Source organism: Brachyistius frenatus, unplaced genomic scaffold, assembly GCF_029030835.1.
Source record: "Brachyistius frenatus isolate BFR_SWC_R1_liver_20210118 unplaced genomic scaffold, ASM2903083v1 Contig_58, whole genome shotgun sequence".
Lineage (NCBI taxonomy): Eukaryota > Metazoa > Chordata > Actinopteri > Embiotocidae > Brachyistius > Brachyistius frenatus.
Window position 1 is genome coordinate 738,080 of NW_027210657.1, and position 21,981 is coordinate 760,060.

Sequence of the window (21,981 nt, forward strand, 5' to 3'; positions counted from 1 at the left end):
TAAAGCCAGCAGTGAAAGACTTCACAGACTCCCTGTAGTTCTTTGTGCTGTGCAACTTGTAACTGAGCTAAGGAGTAAAGGTCAGGTCTCAACTGAGGAGACCTGGTACAACTGTAGAAAAATAAACAGTGGAATAGAGAGTGGGAGGCTTCTCCGGTGTGTGGCTCAAGTATGCAGGTCCACGTACCTCATCAGGTTTAAAGACCTGAGCTCTTTGCCAAGTGGAGGTGATGTGGCCTCTTCTGAGCTCCCCAAAGAGCGTCTGCTCTGGCAGAGTGTTTAGAGCGCCATAATGTTGAAGAGACACGTGAGGAAATGGCACATTCTTGACATGGTGACCTTTCCTCAACTTGGTAGCTCCATCAGCAAGGATACAAAATGTCAACAGAGCTGAGATGTCTCAATTTCTTGATGTCTCTGGATTAAATAATAAAAAAAATTACTTCTTTTTTACTTTTCTTAAATCAGCAAAATATTAATATCTAAAGCACATGCTTGGCTAAAGGGAACATCTAAAGACTCAAATAAGTCTGCTTTTACACATATTTTTTAATATCTCCGATAGATGAAAGCTCTTGTAAATCGTAAATATCCATATCTACTTTCTTATTTTGCTCCTCAAAGAAAGCCTTTTAAATTTAGCTGCATGGCTGCCTTCCTTCATGTTCAGGTCATAAAAAGTGTTTTTTTTTTGTTTTTTTCAGTCACTTTCCAGCTGTGATCCTGTTCCTATCCAAACACACCCAGCTGAGGGTTTTTTAGAAATCACACAACTCTGGAAAAGTTGACAGCGCTGTAGTTTGGCACAGACGATCAACATCAGTAATTGTGACAATTTAAATTCTCATGGAAGCTCAGTTGAGGTGAATCCACTTGAGGGGAAAAGTGGAGGTTAGAAAGTTAAAAAGCACAAATGGCCAGGAGCATTACATACTGTTCGTTGCCATTTACAGCATATATATGCTTCCAACAGAGTTTTCTAACGGGCTCATTTAAGTCATATTTGTAAATACAGTGAATAACACCAGTTGCACAGGCTGTCAGAAAAACCCACAAATCCACACAATCAGCAGAAACAATTCTGCTAAGTGTTCTGATAACATACCCCATACTGTGAATTATGACCCTTTTTTTTTTCAACTGCAAATTATGTCAGTAATGGGAAACTTTGTCAATATTTGTTTTATCTAATCAAGTTTTCAGTCTGTTCATGTCACTTCAGCTAAGCTAGCACTGGAGATAGATGACACTATGCTGAACAGCCGTATCAGCAGTTTAGAGCAGAGTTTTCCAGGCGTTTTGGACCAAATACCACTCTGTGTCAATCCAGACTTTAATTAGAACTTCACACTGCACACAACAACAATTTAACCAAGTAAAAGCCTCAGACAGGCTACAGAACAACAACATAAGATGACCATTTAAAAAAAAGTCAAAGAATATATTTACTGATCGGAGTACTTGTGAAAATCCCACACAATCAGCAGTGGGAGGATCATTGAAACAGAATTGCAGCGGCTTGCAGTTTCTTCTCTTTCGCTCTGACGCGTCAGGTCCAGTGTTGTCACCCGCTTATCGACTGTTTTTGGACCTTTTATCCATTTCAAAATTACAGACATATTAAGTGGATTACTGAAATCAACGACAGAGGAGTTCGAAATCTGACTGTCATGCTAATATTAGCGGTATAATATGCCAGGCAAATGTTATTTCAAACATATTTTTAGGATTAACAGCTTATTTCGACGTCGTTGTAATGCAATTTGTTTATGTGCAATAACTGTTGTCTGTAATAAAATGAAATTACTTTCCTTTTTTTGACATGGGCCAATTGAAATGCACTTGTTAGGCCTGTCAGCAGGGTGACCACCAGGTGGAGCCTCTCGTACCACCTGTGGTACATAGACCACAGTTTGGGAAACACTGGTTTACAGTACAAGTATTGACCAAAGGAGGAGAAAATCAGTGTCGATGAAACAAATCAAGTCAATACCATTTTTTTTTTTAACCCATTTTAATTCCTCCATCAGTAAAGCAGTACTTTCCCTTGAGCCTCAGATTGTACAACATTCCTTCCTCCAGCTGAGAACTGTCAGACTACATCCTGCACACACACTCCCACAGATACACATACAAATAGACAGGCAGTCTTGCACCTGTTAGTTCACATGCCAACACCTACACACCCGGCTGCACTGATAAAACACTCCTCTGAAAACTAAAATCCACAGGATGACTAAGTCATCTGCTGGACAGACAAACGAGTCATAACGAAGGTCAAACAAGGACGCTCAGCGCTGCGGGTCACAGATTCCAGATTCAGCTAGACAGTATACTAAAACAATACTTAACAGTAACGTTAAAAAAGTAACTAAAAAAAGAGACTAAATCTGCAAACTTTCGACCACGTCTGCTCGTCCACACTACTTTATTTCTTATGAATAAAGATATATTTTATTAGGTGTATGAACATCTGATAAAGATGCCAAAATCCCACTCGCTCCACTTGGCTTTATTATTTTTTGAACACTCCATGTTAATGCCAATGTTTCCACCTCGTTCGCAGACATTCACCTCAGCTCAGGCATCGTCTCTGGTGACCTTTGTTCCACATGTCCTCTTCATCAGACCTTTTCAGTTCTGGTGGACATGGATGGCTGAGAAAAAGAAGTTGGATTTTGGACAGTGTTGCTCACATACGGTATGTGTCCTCGGGCACAGGAAGACCTTCAGGTTGGCGAGATGGCAGATCTTGCTAATTTGTTTCTGTACATGAAGGGCATAGATATTTTTTTAATTCCCAGACCCCAAGCTGAACCTTTACCACCGCCAGCCAAAGCCCTACCAAGTACCGATTCTATCTTCAACCGTCAAACGAAATCTCAAAACCAAAACAGCCATCTGAAAAGTGAGAACTGGCAGAAATGTCCCCACTCTCACGGTCCAAAACTCAAACGGGTCCTCTCAAAGATATAAATCCAAGAGCACATCCATTCAACACACACAGTGTGTCAGCCTCTAGCTTCTCAGATTTTAAGGTTATGAACAGAAAATTGTGACCTGTGATGCTACTGGGATCTGATTTTATCTGCAAACTCTTGTAATTTAATTTCTAGCTTCAATATTCTAAAGCTGCTGTATATGAATACAATACTCTCTCTGTTTTAACACACACATACTCATGTACACACACAGGACTCATATCCAGGCTGCCTGAGGTTGTTAGAGGATGATGCACAGTAAAAACGATCAGCATGAGACAGTAAGCTCGGTTTTACTGCAAGTATTGGTCACAGCTAGCGGCCCCTGGTGTAAAAGTCTTTGCAGACTTGGACCCAAAGTGTCTCTTTCCAGGTTTTTCAATGGTATAAAATTGTTTCACAATTTTGGTTGTCAATAACTGTAAAAATGGAAGCCTTGACTTGTCAGGAAACTGAACACAAAAGTTGTTTTAACTATTTAAATAAATTTGCAACACATCATTTTTAGGGTAAAGCCAATCTGGAAGCCATTGAAATCGGAGGTAAAAGATTGACTAATTAAATATATATAAACAGAATTAATGAGTTACACACACGCACAACACACACACACACACACACACACGCACACACACACGCACACGCACACGCACAACACACACACGGAAGCAAAAGTGCAACTTGGCATTGTGTTCGGCACAAAGCTTGCCAACAGACATTTTAGGGATGCCAGAAACTCATTCAGGCCACCACACGGTGCCAGTTGGCCTAATAATAATAGTGTGCATCAGGAGTCACTTTGTGCTATGATGTAATATGATGAATACATGCTTTTCAGCTCAGCACTCGTTTGTTTTGCAAGCAGAAATTAATGGGAGGAAACTTTGCATGCCACAGGAAAGGTATAGTAGATCATTATCTTTCCGGGGGGAAAAAATTGAGACATCCCATTCTCTCTGCCAAGTCAGACAGTGTGTCAGCAATACAGCTTGTCGGCATGTGTTTTACAGTCATAATGTACTTGACCTCTTAATCTTAGTCATCAATCACAGTTAAATTACGGCAGTTTTACAGAAGCTAAAAATATACATCACTGACAGTGATGGTCATGTAATACAACTCTGATGATACAAGTTTGACATAGTTCAAGTGGTCATTGTGGTGGAAGCCATAATAGTGTCAAAGCGGCAGATTTATCAGAGGCTGAACAATTGCATTACGTAAAAAGAAAACTTCGCTGTCAAATAATAACAGCATAATGAACTTATCCTGAGAGGTTGAGATCCCAGAAATACACTTTTTGCTTATTTGATCAATGATATTGCTGCCATTAAATTATTTGTAAGTTGACAATGGCTTGATTTAAAAGAACAAAATCTTCAAGTTACAGGACATAAATCAACATAATTTACCATACGTAGAACACAGGTGCAAAACTTCAACAGGCTATACTATGTTGCATAGCAGTGGTGTGTAAATCATAAGAGCAACTTACCATTTTTCTCCCCCAGCAGCCACATGTTGCTGCACAGTGTATCCAAACTGTGCTTGTTTCGGGCCTTTGATGATCCTGTGTTTCTTTGTGTCGATATTAAAGCAGCCGTGGAACCCTTGAAAAAGAAAAGACAGTTTTCCGTTTCAGTTATCTCTGCACTTTTAATAGATGCCTGTGCTGAATTAGACCTCAGCATCTGGCCTAAGTACAATAAACAGTCATCCTTGCTCATCCTTAAAATAATCCCAGACCTGTCTCGTGTCTCATTTGTCCCCCCCGCCCCAGCCTAAACACAGACTTCCCTCGTAAGGAAACAAATATTAATCTGATAAACTGAGCTGTCTGTCAACATGACCGACACGTTTCCATCAGGCATTTGTTCGACTTCTTTGCAAAACGACCACCTACACGGCCAATGTTTTACTTCCGTAAGACGTCTTTGACAAACACCATTGTGGCTTATCTCATCTCAACGTACAAGTCGAGGCCTAAGTCTGAAACTTTTCCTTCCATATGAAGATATAAAAGAAAGACTTCACCATACTGCTTAATTAATTCTTGCAACTAAAGAAACTCAGTAGCACGTTGTGTTTTCATATTGCAGTTAATGGATGGTGAAGCGTAACCTGATGTAGTCGGCAGGGTTAAAAAGTCAAGGCTGCTGTGGGACCTGATCAAAGCAAATCTGTTTTCACGAACGTGTCCTTTAAATTTTTTCTCACATCTCTCCTCAGACTTCTTACCGAGGTGGTAGCAGAAAGAAGCGAATGTCTGCTTTCAATTGAAATACCAATCAGAGAAGGTATTTTTCAGATTCTGCATGTCACCAGCTTACCCGTTATGACTGATTCATGGTGACAGCAACATTTGGCTTTTGATTTTCACTGACAGAGGAAGATCTCTGTGAGGACATGGAGGTGATGAAAGTTTACTTTTGGCAAAGTAGAAGGGGAAAAATAATATAATCGCCCACTGCTGACTTCCTCTCGATTTGTCTCTGTCTGTTCATCTGTCTTCGACACAATCTCATGCTGACTAGTCGCCAGACCTATAGTAAGTATGTCTGTTGATTTGAGTTACTCCACTAATGTTTCAACTACTGTAAGTTCAAGGATCACTTTCACCTTTTGCACGACAGCTTATTGATATTCCAAATTCCAGAACACACCTACTCACATTTCAGAGCCAAAAACACGCATGGAAATAAAGTAGCAGGAAAGTTGAGCTACACTTGGTCCCTGAAGAGAAACAGAGGTTTGTTTTGTACGAGTTGAAGATTATTGCTTGAAGTTTAAATGTTTTCTCACAGTTTGAGCTGTGCAGCTGAGCTGAGAACACAAACCCATCTGTTTTTGAACCCACCACAAACATCCCCACTTCTTACATCTCTGTGGCTCTTGTCGGTACACTGTTGGGTTTATTTAATTCCTCGCCCTCACGCTAAAACATCCCCGCTCACAGGTCATTCCCCATCTGTGACACTCTGGGGTCATGTCAAGTCAAGTGAGCCCTTTTTTTTCCTGCCAGGTGAAACTTGGTTAAATGTAAGCCACGAGGTGGAGGGATGCTCAACAAAGCCGGACACATGTAAAACTCAAATTCAACACCGTCGGCACCAAGTGGTGGCTTGTTATGACGTGAGTGAGAAGTAAAGCTTTGTGATTTTTCATTGGTTTACAGTTGCTATGGTTTCCATTGGCAGCAAACTGATACTATATACCAATGGAACAAAATTAGGATTGTGCTGGTGAGAATATTATGTACATATTTGTAAAGATTATCTTTGAATTTACTTGTTCTGTTACTTCATGTTCCTGTTACTTCCAGTCTGATGTTACAATATGTACCAGCATTTTGTAAAGCTACAGCTAAGTCTTCAGTCTTTCAGAAAATGTTTGGCATTCTAGGCTAGACTAATTATAAAAAGTGTGCCACAGTATACTAGAAAGAGACAAAAAAAAAAACATGACAGAGGGACAGTAGGGAAACTCTATAGGTAGTTAACTACACAGCACCTCTCTTCAAATTCACATTTGACAGTTTCTTGTGATGTCAGAGTCCTCTTTTGATTCGAAGTTATATTCTTGGAAAATGCTTGTTTTTTTGTGAAGTGTCAATGTGTCACTAAGTTGTTTATCTTGCGCTGAGCAAGAAGTTGCTCTTGAATCACCCCAAATATTTCTCCACTTTCTCTAGACTGAGAAGAACATATCAAGGTTTTTATTACATTTGGAAAGCCCAGCCAACAACCTTTCTCCTCCCACACATCAGTGGGCCATTGTATCATTTCTGAGCTGAGAGTTATTGAAATCACTTAACATACATACATACATAATATCAGCTATGGGAAGTGTGGCGTGAGTGTGTTTGTTAGCAGTTGAGTGACACATGTGTAAATGGGTTGCATTAGAAAACGGATCACAGAGTACTTTACACATCAAACTTTGTTGTAATGTGAAAGATTTGCACAGTTTTCTCAGTAAACTGCTGGTCTTTATCACTATTAAATCATGTTTCAGAATATAAACAGATGGACTTTTCCTTTGGAAACCACTTCCAGTTAGTTAGTTCCAGACAGTTAAGATATCCTTAAGATTCCAGAACAAATAAAACAAAATTACACAATGGGGTAAAAGGTTCAGCGGTCTCTGAGTTTGTTCTGGTTTCTTTTCCACATTTTGCTGACTTGTATTACAACATGACAATAATTGTGTAAATGAATGCCTGCGCACCGACGGTAGCTGTGACTGGAGACAATATGTTTACAGGGTATTTATACGTCCATCCTTGACATAATGTCTTCACATTTGCAACAAATATTCACTTGGTACTAAGGATGTAGAGACTAGATTTTGGAGGTTAAAGATCAAAGGTTAAGGTCACAGTGACCTCACGTTGCACTATTCTCCTGAATACAATATCTGAGAAACCCTTTCAGGGACTGTTTTGGCACAAATGTTAACTTGGACGAGTAGAGCAACTGATTAGGTTTTGGTCGTCAGAGGTTAAAGGTCAAGGTGACTGTGACCTCATGTCCGGCCCATTGATCTGTCTTATTCTTATGAATGCCATGTCTCGAGAACACATTGTAGGAATTTCTTGAAATTTAGCACTAACATTCACTTAGACTCAAGGATGAACTGATAAGATTTTGGTAGTCAAAGGTCACCGTGACTTCCCATCCATCCCATGCTCGTGAATGCAGTAGCTGTAACTGTGTGTGTTTTATTGCATCAACAGGTAAAATAATACAAATTTACAGGTAACTCATAACAGCATATCTATATAATAATACTGTGCCAGATTACCATAAATAATCTAGAAATACAGTGTGGAGCATCAACTCAGCTTTAGTTTGTCTAACAGCAGACAAATGACAACAAAGTGCAGCTGTTTGCACTTTGATAAGCAGATGAGAAGTTACATGTTAAGCAGCTGTATTCCTTTACTAAAAATGCTGCTCCATCAGTATTCTTTAGAGAGTGTCTAAACAAACTTGAAAACAACTATACATTTCCTCTGTAAACCTGGGACCAGCACTGAGGGGACTGCAAGCAGTATCAAAACCATCAAGACCACAATTTAAACAGGCACTATGTGAGTGGATTGCCAACTGCAGAATGAATAAGTCATTGACTTTTCTTCTGTCAAGTGACCACAAGTATATCACACCTTGACTGGCATGACCATAGAGCATTTGTTCTGTTTCATGAAAACCTCCATTAATATAAATGGCCATCTCTGCCATGCAGACTCTCCATGTAAATATTGACTCATTCTCCACGTTGCTCATTTCCTGTTGTATGAATGGTTCACATGTTCAGCTGGTCGTTCATCCTTACGCCCAAACATCCTCCTTAAATTTCTGTTTATGTAGAGACATAAAAGGGCTGACTGAAAATAGATTGTTGGAAACAGATAGGTGTATCAAAAATAAATGAAAATCAGTCAGAAACTTTTGACTGTGTGCTGCAGAATAAATCAATGGAGGGCCATGGGCTGCATCGTTTGAGGCCGGCCATTGTATGGGGCACAGAAATGGTAACAGTGTGTTAGCTGATTTAGTGGTAGGTTGGCTTTTATGAGTTGAAAATATTAGTAATAATATTAATGACAAAAGCTAATAATAACTTTGTTTAGCAAGAAAGGGAGAAACGTGTCAGAGTGAAAGCATGAGAATGGAGGTTATGCAGTTTCCATTTCAAGCTACGAACGTGGCATAGCAATTTAATATTCTCAGTTATATCAGCAGCTTCTAACGTAAGGACGGACTCTTGCTGGGTTTCCTGTGTACCGGCTTCCGTGCCCAGATAAATAAACCTCAGGCCGGTGGCTGCCGGTGCGACCTACATTAGTCCGCTGCTGCCTTTGGCCCAACACCAAGCCGCTGGAGCTCCACCGCAGACCCATCGACACTGAGCAGCCGTGCGGGTGCAGCGTGCAAACTGCTGGCTTGGAGACATCCTCGTGTCAGACATGATGGTTCATCATCAGGTCTGATGTGTATGTGAGCGTGTAGACACTGCATCTGGCTGGTGTTACTGGGCCAATAGCATGAGCATTAACAAATATGGGGCTTGACACAAAAACAAATCACAGAAGCAGCAGAATGTAATGATTTTCCATTGATCCATTCAGGGTTTCCATTCCAATGATTTTCTCTGGAAAGATACAGAACTTCACAGTGGACAATATACTTTCAAACATTTTGGCACCTTATATCACTACCACCATTAGGCCAAAGTAAATACTCTGGGAGGCACGGGGTATCGAAAAACAGATGTTCCTAGTGCACAACAGCCAACTGGGCACTGCTTAACAAGCTGTTAACCCTCTGAGCCAACAAAAAGCCCTCTAGGGATTCAGACTAAGTCTCCGTGGCAGCACAATACAGGATATGTACCAACAGCTATCACACACAACTACATTGCACTGTCAGAGCTGGTCAGCAGTAAGTATGTTATTACTGAGGTAGAGCAGTAATTGCTTTTGGCCAGTGAAACACTAACTAACTGAAACAGTAAAACTTCAACAGACTATAAATTCAAATATAGTTAGACAAAACTACTCCTGATTAATGAGTAAACAATCAGAGTAATTTAAACAGTAAACTGCTTTCATGATTCATTTAGATGAGACATTAACTACCCCTGGAAGATCTGTTGCCAACAACACATTTAGTTTCAGTAAATGCTACAAACAGTACTTTTTTCCAGGTTAAAAAAATTAAGATTTGGACACAAGAAGATCCAAAATACAAATATACAGTTTGGTTTAGTTACACTACTTTCATTACTTACATTAGCTGCAAAAAACAGTCTTCTTCAGTAAAGAAAGAAATGACATGGAAGTGACCATGATTGGCAATTGACCCAAAACATAGATTAAAGTTCAAAGTCCTCTAATGGCTGCAGGAATCATCAGCCCTCTCCACTAATAGCAAAGTTTGAAATTAGGCAACAGAGCAGCAACAGAGTCTGCTGAGGGAGGAGGTCAGGGTGGTTAGAGGGTTTAACAAAACATTTGACAAAAAAAAAAAAAATCATATTTAAAAGGAGAAAAATAGCAGTCTGTCTGCCTGTTCTGGAGTTCTTCTTGCTCTTGGTGGCCACATCTGTAAATGCACCAGTAAAGAACAATAAATTGGGTAACATTCCGGAAACGCTTCATATGCTATCAATCGACTCTGTGATTAAACAGAGGTAAGCAAGAGTTATACTGACTGCAAAAAATCTTGAGGGTGGATGATGATGTAGCTTTAAGTTTCCTTTGGGAAGTGGCCATGATTGCTAGCATGCACTTTGAGGTTCAATAATGAACCTGGTCCTCTACTGTGTGTTTATTATCAGAACACCTCCTGGAGTATTGTTTACTTCAGCCAGTCAGAATCTGGCACACTGTAAGTTATGCCTAAATAAAACAAACATTTTGTATTTCTCAGGGCCTCCAATCATAGTTATGAGTTTGTCAGTAGTTGATTATCTTTGTAGAGAAGTCAAAATAGGAACTTTCTAAAACAGATTGATGGTCCCGGCATGCTGTGGCCACATTGAATGTCAATTAAAAGTAGGACATTCTAAGCTCACGAGACATTTTTTTTTAACTGCAAATGATACCAGCAGTGTCCATGTCATATAGAAGTGTCATGCGTCAAGATGAAATAGCTTTCCTCAAACTTATCAGCATGGGACCGCTGCTCCAAAAGTCCCAGGAGTCCACAGACAGTAGACTAAAAAGCAGCCTCCTTCTTATGCGCTTGCCAAAACATCTCCCAGCAGAGCCAGCATCGAGCCTTTCTCCGCAGACTCCAGCTACAAGGTCAAAGTCCCTCAACTGTGGCGTCGGTCCAAAACTTTGTTCCAACAAATTCCAAAATCAAACCAAATATTTACAATAGAGATTTCCTCTCCTCCACTCTTTAGTGTTGTGTTATTTACCTAAAGTCTAAATTGAACATTGATCCATTTCTTCTTCCAAAATTACAGTCCAGTAGACCTCAAAGAGTTTAGTTCTACAGCCTCACCGAAAAGCAGTGAATAACGCATCATTGTTTCAAAGAAAGACGGCATACCATAACGTATGCGACCGTGGTGACAACATGCCGTATTTCATGTGGTTGCAGTTCACGGTATACTGAGCAGTAAACCAAACATTACAGAGATATCTGCTGTAGCACTGCATCAGGTCAAAGGTATCACAGTGCTTTTAAATGGTGTAGTATATTTAATTGTCTTCACTGGTAGCTATGTATTCATCTATGTGACTCATGTTAATTGTTCGAGTTTGAAAAATACATGCATGTGTTTTTGGTCCCTTTTATTCACTCTCTGTCAGTCTGTTTCTTTCATCTTGTCTAGATGTGTTGCTGTTAGTGATTTCACTGGCAATTGACCACATTTCTGGCTCGGCATCAACAACTCTGCAGCCGCTGGAAACTTGACTATCAAAAGATAGCGTCAACCTTCATCTGAGAGAACATGCCTGCTTCCAATGGGACACATAGAGCACCTCTGTGGACCTTAGGGGGACAGCATATCCTTCAGTAAAGTCACTGAGCTCTGCCTTCCTGCCTCTTACTATGATACAGGGTCAAGATATCAGGTTATGATGTCAGCCACACCAACAGCCATTCATTCATGTAAAATATTACTGTTCCAGCACAGAATATATATATGCATGTTTAGAGTGGAAAATTAAATATTAAAATACGAACAAAATGTAGGTTTAAAAAAAAACAAAAAAACTTTTAAAGCAACATGCTCAAAGTTTCCAGTTGCTGTTGGAACAAGTCAAAGTATAACTAACAATTAGAGCGCCAGCATTATACTGCATATGCAAGAGGAAAGAAAAGTTAGGATACCACACGCATGTCAAGTTGCATACAGTATATACACACTCACCCAACTGCTGGCTGCAGATCCAGAGCAGGAGGAAGCAGTAGTACTCCATATGTTTGCTGGCGCAAGCGTGCATGTGATGTTTGGTGTGTGTGTGTGTGTGTGTGTGTGTGTGTGTGTGTGTGTGTGTGTGTGTGCGCGTGCGTGCGTGTGTGTGTGTGTGTGTGTGTGTGTGTGTGTGTGTGTGTGTGTGTGTGTGAGTGGTGACTGCTGCGAGTGTGTATGTGGGGGGCTGAGGCAGCAGAGACCCAGTGGCAGGCGCAGTTAAAAGATCCCACTCTGATTGACTCCAAGTCCAAGTTAAAGCGTGGCCTATATCTTGGGGAAGTAGGAGGGGACTGTAGGAGGAGAAGGAGGTCCGCTCCGACACAGCATGCAGGAATACTCCATCTCTCTCCCACACTCATTCAGCTCACTTTGACTGGCTTCATACTCTCTAACAACACATTTTTTGGCCAAGTTTGTTTGTCGTGGACACTTTGGTAAGGGATATTTAAGATGACAAACATTTAAAGGGAAAGAAGCTTTAAGCTGTTATGTTGTGAACAAGTCAAATATTTCCCCTTTTTCAATAAAAAAAAAAAAAAGATTGAAAAATGTGATTAAGATCAAATACATTGGTAAATATTCCAATATATAAATAATTAAAGCCTGAAAGGCAGACTCACATCTTTTGACTGAGTAGGGAACATTAAAACAACATATAGAATACATAACGAAACAAGGATATGAAAGACATTGTCGACATCACTACAATTTCAAAATGTATTTGAAACTGTCTAATAGTAAATGTAAAAAAAACATACAGTAAATCAGAAGCCCCATAGACCATTTCTTTTCTCATTACAAACCTAAGTCGTCTTCTTTCAGACTCAAGCTATGCACCACAAATGCTACCATCATGACACTACCACAAACTAACCAGTGTATTAACAGTGGAACGTAAATGCGTGGTTTGTATGTTACCTCATATCCCTGCGGCTGAACCATCCAGGTCTGACTACAGAGTGTATAATGACCCTGTTTACGTAATAAGACGTAGTTTGTGAACATTAGCTCTCCTGAAATCAATTTGTGGTCACCTAGTAGATCTCCACTTCACTACTTCACCACTGCATGTCACTTAAATGCACATCTTTTCCTTACATAGGTCTCATTTTCACCTCGGTTTGGAAAATGTTTTTATACTGGCAATGATGGAAGACTCTTTTATGAATCAAATATGCATTAACACCTGTTTTTTTTGTAGATGGTATCGTTTATATAAAGCAGGGTTCTAAAGTCACATTTGTTGCAAATGTTCCAAAGTTTGTGGCCAAAAATGTGTTTGAAAAGAGTGAAATACGGAATTCCAATGTGAAATTTACTTACTAAGGTTGAAAAAGAGTCATTTTATGTACGCGAGCAGGCCACTCAAGTATAGGCCACCAGTGGTAAATGCTATGGCTCACTGACACTGATGAGATTCACTCATATGTAATTGTAGCAAATGTTATGGTAGCTATCAAAGTTTGGTAACAAATGACAAGGCATTTTTTGATAGTATATAGTACCAAAGCAATTCAGTTGGCACCATAAAAGTTTCAAAGCTGCGTACCCAGCTCTAGTGGGTAATGTGAAAAGCTACTTGAATTGTTAAGTGATCTACAGTACAGACGTTTTATATTTTTAAGTGGCAAAATGACAAGATACTACAGGTTAATAGTAAAATATAGTGCAAGCAAGAGGTGAGGTTAACCCAGAGTGATGAATTAATGATTTAGGGATCTTTCAACAAGTGTCTCGTATGCACTGTCCTGATCAGACAAGCAGTCGAAGCAGCCCATGTGAGACTGTGAGAAGCCTGTGAAACTCATTACGGAGTCCATGATGAGCTTGTTACATTTCCGGATCTGACATCTATGCTGCGAGCAGCCCTCTATAAGAAAATCTATCAAACATACATCTTTGGCTCCAACAGACACTTCCTCTTGGTTTGCAATCACAGTCCCTTTTCTTTTCAACACAGAGCAACCACAAAACACACAAATCAGGTCAGTGTGTCTGCTGAAACCACTTCAGGTAACCAAGCTTTAAAAATACAAAATAAAAATCAAGGCTTGCATTCATTAAGGGTGCTTAAAAGCTCATTGGATTCATTCCTCCTTCATCACTTCTCCTAAGTGAACTGATGGCCCCCTTGTTTCTTCTTTCAAAGCAGGAAATTAAAGTCAATGCTGACTGTGGCACTGCTTATGTCAACTGTGTGTCCAAATAGCACCGCTGATACACATCTCCAAATGACTTCTACTTCTGCAGTAGGTAAGTGAAAGTAAATGATATTCCATGGTCAGACCGACATGTCACTGATATGTGCTTCCTGCTGACATTATATTATTTTCAAGCAAAAGCAAGTCTACAGAGCATACCAAGTTACATCACAAGCTTGCAGAACTCTCCTCAAACAGACTAACAAGAATACACAACAAAGAAATGCTTTTAAAAGGCAGTGTTCCTCACCCATCAAAATCGATGGGATTAAAACATTCCCAAATTGTAGGGAAAGTCAAGAATTTATAGGGGTTTGGCGGTCATTATAACATAAAACAGTGCTCCATAAACATGAAAATTTTCATAACAAGAATTTTTTCATTCAGTATTGTGGGTACGAACTCAGCTCATGAATCTCCCACTGTCAGCTTGTAAGACAAATGATAGATCGGAGAGGAACCTGCAATTAAGATTAAGGCCTGGTGCTCTGAATGGAGGCAGTGTGCCAGTGCTGTTTAAAGAGTTGGACTCTTTGTGCCAGTATTTCAAGACCAAGGGGGGTGGCGAACAGTTCTCCCCGATGCTTTGCTGCTAACCAAAATTACCATGTAGATATTTAGTTCACTGTCTGTGAGGGGGGACTGGGGTTAGGGGGACCAGAGGCAAACTAAACGGTGTGTGAAAAATTAGGTTTTGAAATCCCCCCCCTCCAGAGCATATAAGCCACACAGAGTCCCACTGTGAAGTGCAGTCTGGAATCAACACTGAACGGGAGCTGCACTTACCTCACCTTTTCAGGGCCCTCTTCAACACCCCACCACAACTGCAAGCAATTACCTCAATCACCCCTGGATTATCGGTTTGTGTGCGATATACGGCCGTCTCCTCGGGCTAGAATGGGATAAGTCCTCCGGGATCAGACACAAAAGCAGCAAACAGCCGACCCTCATCAGGGTTCAGGCTGGGTGAGTGCTTCATGTTGAGACCCTGCATCTATCACCTATCATAATGTTGTCAGGTTTGAGACCTCCAAGGCCGGTTTTCTGTGGCTTTCGTTCGACTGTGTCTGAACTGCTTCGGTCTGTGACATCACCACCTAAGCATTGGTTGAGCAGCCAAGGTCAGAGCTGAATGAGGCCGACACTCCAATAGCCACTCCAATTCAAAGATGACTGCTTTCACAAATGTTTTTCAGTGTTTCTGGAATTGTTTTCATTGGGAAGTTGAAAAGCCTCTGATGTTGGATTTTGAGAGTTTGGGACTTGAAGTCCTCACTGAAGCTCTTTCAAGATGGGTTGGCAGCTCTTTAAAGCTGCATTAATCAACTTTTGACCACAAGAGGGCAGAAAAAACAAATTCAAGCTGACATATGTAAACGGGCAGCCACAATCACATTTCCAGCTTCGGAAGTTGCTTCGGCTGACATGTTAGCAAACAATGGCCTATTTTCAAATCCAGATCAATATCCCAACTATTGCAGTGAAACAAAAGGCCAAACTAAACAAAACATCACCAGCTGTTTTATCTGCTTTTCTCTTAGCAGGCAAGAATTCAAATAGTGTGGTCAATGGACACCTTCAGAATAAAATATAGTATTTTCCTTAACCCTGCCAATAATTAACAACATATCAAAGACTTTGATTTTAAGGCGAGCAGGCACAAAGGCTTTTGCTGTGAACTAAACACTGTGCTTCTCTTTTGACATCTCTCTGTCTCAGTTGATGGACTTCCCCAGAAGGGTTTGGGATTTAAAGAACCAAGACAATGTGAGGGAGTGTTCACTTTGTGGCTCAAAAAGATAAACCAACTGGGAGGTCAGGTTCAGATTCTCAGATCTGGGTGTGTAACCTCCACCATGGACTGATACTTGAAGTACCATATGCAGTCTTTGTGCCCCCGTATCCTGTTATCAGAATTAATCTCCAGTTCTCACGTTACTGTAAGAAATATTTCATGGAAATAGTTTTTCAAACTTTCAGCTGTACATTGTGAGGCTTATTGCCCCTGGATATGTTACTTTCCATAAATCACAGCCAAGTGAGGCAGGAGCCGAGTGAAACAATGAATGTTTTTTCTATGCGATATAGTACTCACTCAAAGTCCTCCAAGGAACCTTTTGAAACATGTTTCTGTTCCAGCAGCTCGTTTTTGGCCTGCATCATTGGCTGAGGACGGCAGGGAGAGATTACCACTCTGTTCCAGAAAGTATCCCTGCATAAGGCATTAACCTGGAGAAAGTGTTGGGAAAAGCTCTGTCAAGTATTATGTCCTGTAGAATACATGAACCAAACAAGACTCCTTATCTATTATCTACACAGACGGTTTGTCATTTTAAAATCACAAAATATGAGATTTGTCTAATACTATATAAGTGAATCTTCTCAGCCCACTTTTATTTTCATGACAACTGAGTGCAACCATTTGCACATTAAAGGCCATTTAAAGGTCTTTAAAAAAAACCTTTAAAGATGTCCTTTCACTGGCAAAAAATTATTTGCTATCACAACAACAGGACAAAATGTTTTCAACATGCATATATACCAATTCTAAGACGCAGCTCCTCCAGGTAATGTCTATAAATGTTCAGGGCTGCAGTGCATGTATGAAAGCAGCTTTTAGCTTTCGGCATTCATTCGGCTGATCAATGGTGACTTCACAAGTCAGTCACACGGCATTCGGTCAACCAGTGGTGTAACTTTATCACTCAGTGACTCCCGTTCACGTTTATAGAGCTGCATTTGAAAGGTTGTGGGATACAAACATAAACTTGCACATGATGATACTAAAGATGATCTTAGAACAACAGAATTTTGTTCCTAAACTGAGGACTTGAGTAAATCTACTGTTTGCAAATCGTAAACACACCGTCTTGAACTTAGAAACATACCGTGTCAAATTGTATCCTCACCCTATTAATTATGGTTAGAGATTTAATCCCAGGTCTTTTGTTTCACCAAATATATTAAATCATCTTACAACAATAGGAGGAGCTGGTCTACCAATGATGAAGCAAAACAAATCAAAGCAATGTGAGCCGATTTGGATGAGGAGAACTTGAATGACAGAATGCAGGCTGGGAGAAATTCAGCGGTTTTCAGGCTGCCATGTTGCTCTACAAAAAGCCAAGAGTGTGCTTTTTTTTTTAAACTATTTTTGGGGGTTACAGTGTGTCTTGATGTTACTGTATATCATGGGGATGTATGTGGCTTAAGATGGATTCCTCTGTTGTAGAAAAATTATGTGTGTTCTCCACATGTAAGCAAAATGTGATGAGTAAATCAACATAGCAAGGATCGCTTTCTGTGTGTGTGTGTGTGTGTGTGTGTGTGTGTGTGTGTGTGTGTGTGTGTGTGTGTGTGTGTGTGTGTGTGTGTGTGTGTGTGTGTGTGTGTGTGTGTGTGTGTGTGTGTGTGTGTGTGTGTGTGTGTGTGTGTTAAATTGAAATCATCTTTGCTTTGGTTTCTTTCTATGTTTCTGTGGATGTTTTCTAAAGATGGCATTTAGAATAAACAGTGTATTATAAATGTAAACTCAATCTGAGATCTTTGGTTTTGACTTCAAAGACGGTCTAACCAGAGTTAAGCTCAAGTGGAAAGATGTCATGTATCCCACATATCATTATGTGCCAGTCACTGTGGTATCTTTTGGAACGGCAAATCGGAAATACAGAGTAATATGCTGAGCTTCTGTTAGTTTCGGGGTAAATAAGACAAAACAGCTTGAAAAATAGGCACCTGACCAAATGCTCTGTAACTCCATCATCCACATACTTTATCTAATTGTTCCTGTCGGGGTCATGGAGCGTTGAAGCCTGTCTTAAGATGCATTAGATAGAGGGCAAGAAATTACCATAAACAGATAAATAGCCTTCATCCATTAATCATTCGAAGACCTGAGTCTTAAGGTATTTTTAAGGTAATTCCACATGTTGGTCGCACACTGAATCAGACATGAATATTTTCACAGTGACGTAGAAGTAGAAAGCTTCCTTAAGAAGCAAGAAAATCCAACTACGCTAATAACTCAACCTCTGGCCACATATAGCTCACTTCATATATCTAGATAAGGACAAGAAGGCCCATCCCTTCTTGTAATGTCATCCCACACTTCAAGAGGCAATAGTGAGTCACTAATGTAAAATACTTTTAAAATGAAGCTCAAAACGTATCTCTTTACATTAGCCGTTAACTAGCTACTCTTGAAGCTCTCTTGCACTTAAACCACCGCACCTTTAAAATGCATATCGCTTATTTCATATTTTATCTCTGTTTGTGTTTAAGTTTGTGCATTTTATCTTTTCTGATTTCTTATCTATAGTTTTAAATGCTCCTTTATATCTGTTTTTATGTGAAACACTGCTGCATTTCTTGTATGAAAGGTGCTATACAAATAAAGTTTATTATTATAATTACTACATCAATCTCAGTCTCAGAGGACCTTGTTCAGCATGTTGAGATTGGTCCACCATGGAGGTCCAAATCAGTCTGAGAGGGAAACGCAATCAGAATTATTACGGGAGCTAAAGAAATGTTTTTAACAATATTAACTTTAAGTACCTCACAGGTACCACAGTTTGACAGCTTTGTCTTATTATTTGGTAACCGATACAATCTCATTAGTTGAGGAGCACCAATTGAAAATCCCAACGCATAGTAGAAATGAACATATTAAAAGAGCCACATGCAGAGAATGAGAGAAGTAAATGTTTCTGTCTGAGCTCGTGTGAGTCATGCTAACTTTTCCAGATCTCTGGCAGAGCATCGCGCAGGCCAAGTTGTGCCAGTAGCAATAGTGGGAAATAGACTAATGTGGAAACTAAAGCCACACGCCACAAGATGGACGACAATGGAACGCCGCAAAGCTCACACATTCAGCTTCAGGGCAAAGCCATGTCTCGACACCCAGCTTAAACACAAAGCTTCGCTGCCCGTATGAAGTTACTTGCATACATGTAGTAATGTGCTATATGTCAGTAAGGATTTTTTTTTCCCCAGTCTGCTTCCTAATAATAGATACAAAATAGTTCAGAGTGAGAGACAGCCATACCTACATAATATACGACCTCTCGCTTACTTGTAATGTTACTCTCCAGGACGGACACACACAAAAATGAATTACGGTCACTCACCAGTTTCCTATATCCAATCAAGCAACTTACAACTCATACAGAAGCTTTTATGGCCTAACATAAAGCTCTACCTCTGTCATGTCTTCATCATGAGAGAGAACACACACTCCTGTTTCATTGCATTTGGATTTACATTCATTTTGAGACAGATGGAAAAATTTTACTAAGCTTCTTTTTTTTCCCTCCTCTTGGATCTCGATGGAAAACCAAATTGTCTACAATTTTCTGCTTGTAATTATTAGGTTTCACGAAGCTTATACGCAATTATCTGTTGCAGGTTGACCACTCTAACACCAAGTTAAGCTCCTGTCACAGACTTTTTAAATGCAACCCTTGTGACAACACATCAACGGCTAATGCAACACATCTTGTGGCGCTGTGTTTCCAAAGGGAAAGTCTATGTGTAACGGTATTTTCTGTTGTTTTACACCCTGGCAGCTACTGTTTCAACGAGCATTTAAACCCTCTGCTTATTATCGTAACAGGCTTGGCAGTTCATTTGCTCAGGAGAAGAACGATTCAGTTTCCCTAACTATGTTTGTATTTTTCAAAGAACTATTTAATTTGGCAAGCAGAATGTGTCTGCCCTAAACGGGCTATAATTCACTTATAGCTTGTGCCGTACATTGTGTTTAAAAAACATTTGCCGAGACGGATTGTGGATAGCGGGCCTTTCAGGGAGCACAAGCTTCCACTCAGAGCTGAGGTTGAGATTACACATTATTTTTTTTTAAATGTGATTAGCTCAGCATAAATTGAACTGTTACAGAAGTAAAACATATTTATTATACTAGATTATATGGGACAATCCAATCCTGGACCTACTCTGAGCGAACATTGGGCGGGAGGTAGGGTGCACCATGTAAAAGGTGCCATTCACTCACATGGCTGACATGTGGAGGCAGACAATCCTCCAAATTCACAGCCACACCTAAAGACAATTAAGAGTTCCCAAGTGACCTTAGCGAATAAAACAATAGCTTGTCAGTTTTTCTTAACACATTATGTTCGTGATTGAAGACTAAAAAGTGTCCAGCTTCACCCTTCACCTTGAAAAGCTCTGACACTTTCATCATTTGTAGCTCCTTTTTTTTTCTCACTATAATCACCTAAATTTATCTACACAAAATTTGGGAACTCTGCTTTGCTGTAAGGACTCCAGAATTTAGTTTTGGTTGATAATGCACATATACATTTAGAGTTTATACTGCGAACCCAGCTCTGCACAGATCAGTACACAGACTCTTATCCACCCTGACAGTAGCCACACTACTGCTCTCTCACTCTACTAGTTTACCATAAGACGGTTGGCTGTTAGCCTGAACTGCAGTTAAAACAGTGGTGCCTTAAACTGTTAAGACCACCCAAATGACAAAGTCCATTGCCAGACTCCCATCATGATGACTGTCAACCATCGGCAATGGACGACAGCGTGGTCCATCAGCACTCCAGCTCGTCAGCAAGTTCAGACCAAGAAACTTCTTACCGTGAGCAACAGTGCTAAACACTTTAAAATGGAGTAAAGATCAAATCAAAATACCACATTACAGTTCATCACTCTCTCCCTCACACTCCCGATCTCGACCTATGTCCAAGTGTTATAACTGTCCGAGCTGAATTTCGCTTGTTTCTTTTGTGATTGATGCAAACAAAAGAGGTTGATGATGCAGCTGCTTTTTGAAAAATGCAATTTGCAAAGTTTTTTTTTTTTTTCTTGTGGTAAAATTGCAGGAATTAGCAAAAATTGCAAGTTAAGGAAAATAAATTGCTAATATATATATATATATATTTTTTAACTTCTAGATGAAGAGTCAGATGTAATCACTTCTTATGATACTAAGCATGCTGTTCACCAAAAATAGCAGGAAATATATTTTATTTTCCAAACTTAAAGAATCATGGGCTCTAAGAAGATCATCCTCTGTAAAAAAAAAAAAAAAAAAAACAACAACAAAAAAACAGTGGTTTAAATGCCTTTTAGATGGCATTAATTCAACCCATACTGTGAGCATGAATAATGAAGACTAATCTCTAAAAGATTGTAATTCTCGTAAAACCAGATTTCTCATAAATCATGTCACTTTCTATTTTGCCTTTTTTTCAATCAACATTGGCTGTGTTTTGAAGATGATGACAAAGACTTCCTGATGGTAAATGAGGGATCATTTTTATTAATAAAGCAAATTTTACTTGGAAAAGCTTTTTTTGTGTGCCATAATGCCTTTAGCAGAGCTTCTATTGAGTACTTTAATGTGGAAAAATTGCAGGAATTTTACAAAATTGCATTGGTTGAAATTGCATCAATAATTGCAATAGCAAGACAGCAAGATCATAATTTCCTGGAGGGATTCATAAATCAATGAAACAGTAGAAATAACTATCTACCCAAATTCTAGTTTACAATAAAAAGTTGATTAGAGTAGCTGCTATTACTGAAAAAAAAAAAAATGGCATGTTTGCCTTCAAATATGTGGAAGTAATTTTTATTCATCATCACATTTCAGTCAAATCTGAAATAATTGTCTTAGCGTGATGCCATAAAGCTTTAAGGGAGATTTGATTCTTAGGAATACAATTTAATATATTATAAGTAATTAAAATTAAAGCGTGCCATCTTTGGGCCCATTTGAACAGACTTGGATTAAATGATATGATCAGATGTAATGTTTTGGTTTGTACTAGGACTATAAAACATTTAATGGGCTCCATACACACAGTACAGACAGACAA

At 39.6% G+C, this 21,981-nt stretch overlaps 1 protein-coding gene across 1 annotated transcript in view; it reads right to left on the reverse strand.

Annotated features, from left to right (window-relative positions):
- Window positions 1–4,558, reverse strand: part of itga11a (integrin, alpha 11a) — a 40,330-nt gene extending 35,772 nt beyond the window's left edge. The window contains exon 1 of the mRNA XM_069705624.1: window positions 4,477–4,558. The gene's annotated coding sequence lies outside the window, so the exon portion shown is untranslated. The remainder of the gene's footprint in view (window positions 1–4,476) is intronic.
- Window positions 4,559–21,981: the final 17,423 nt, after the last annotated feature.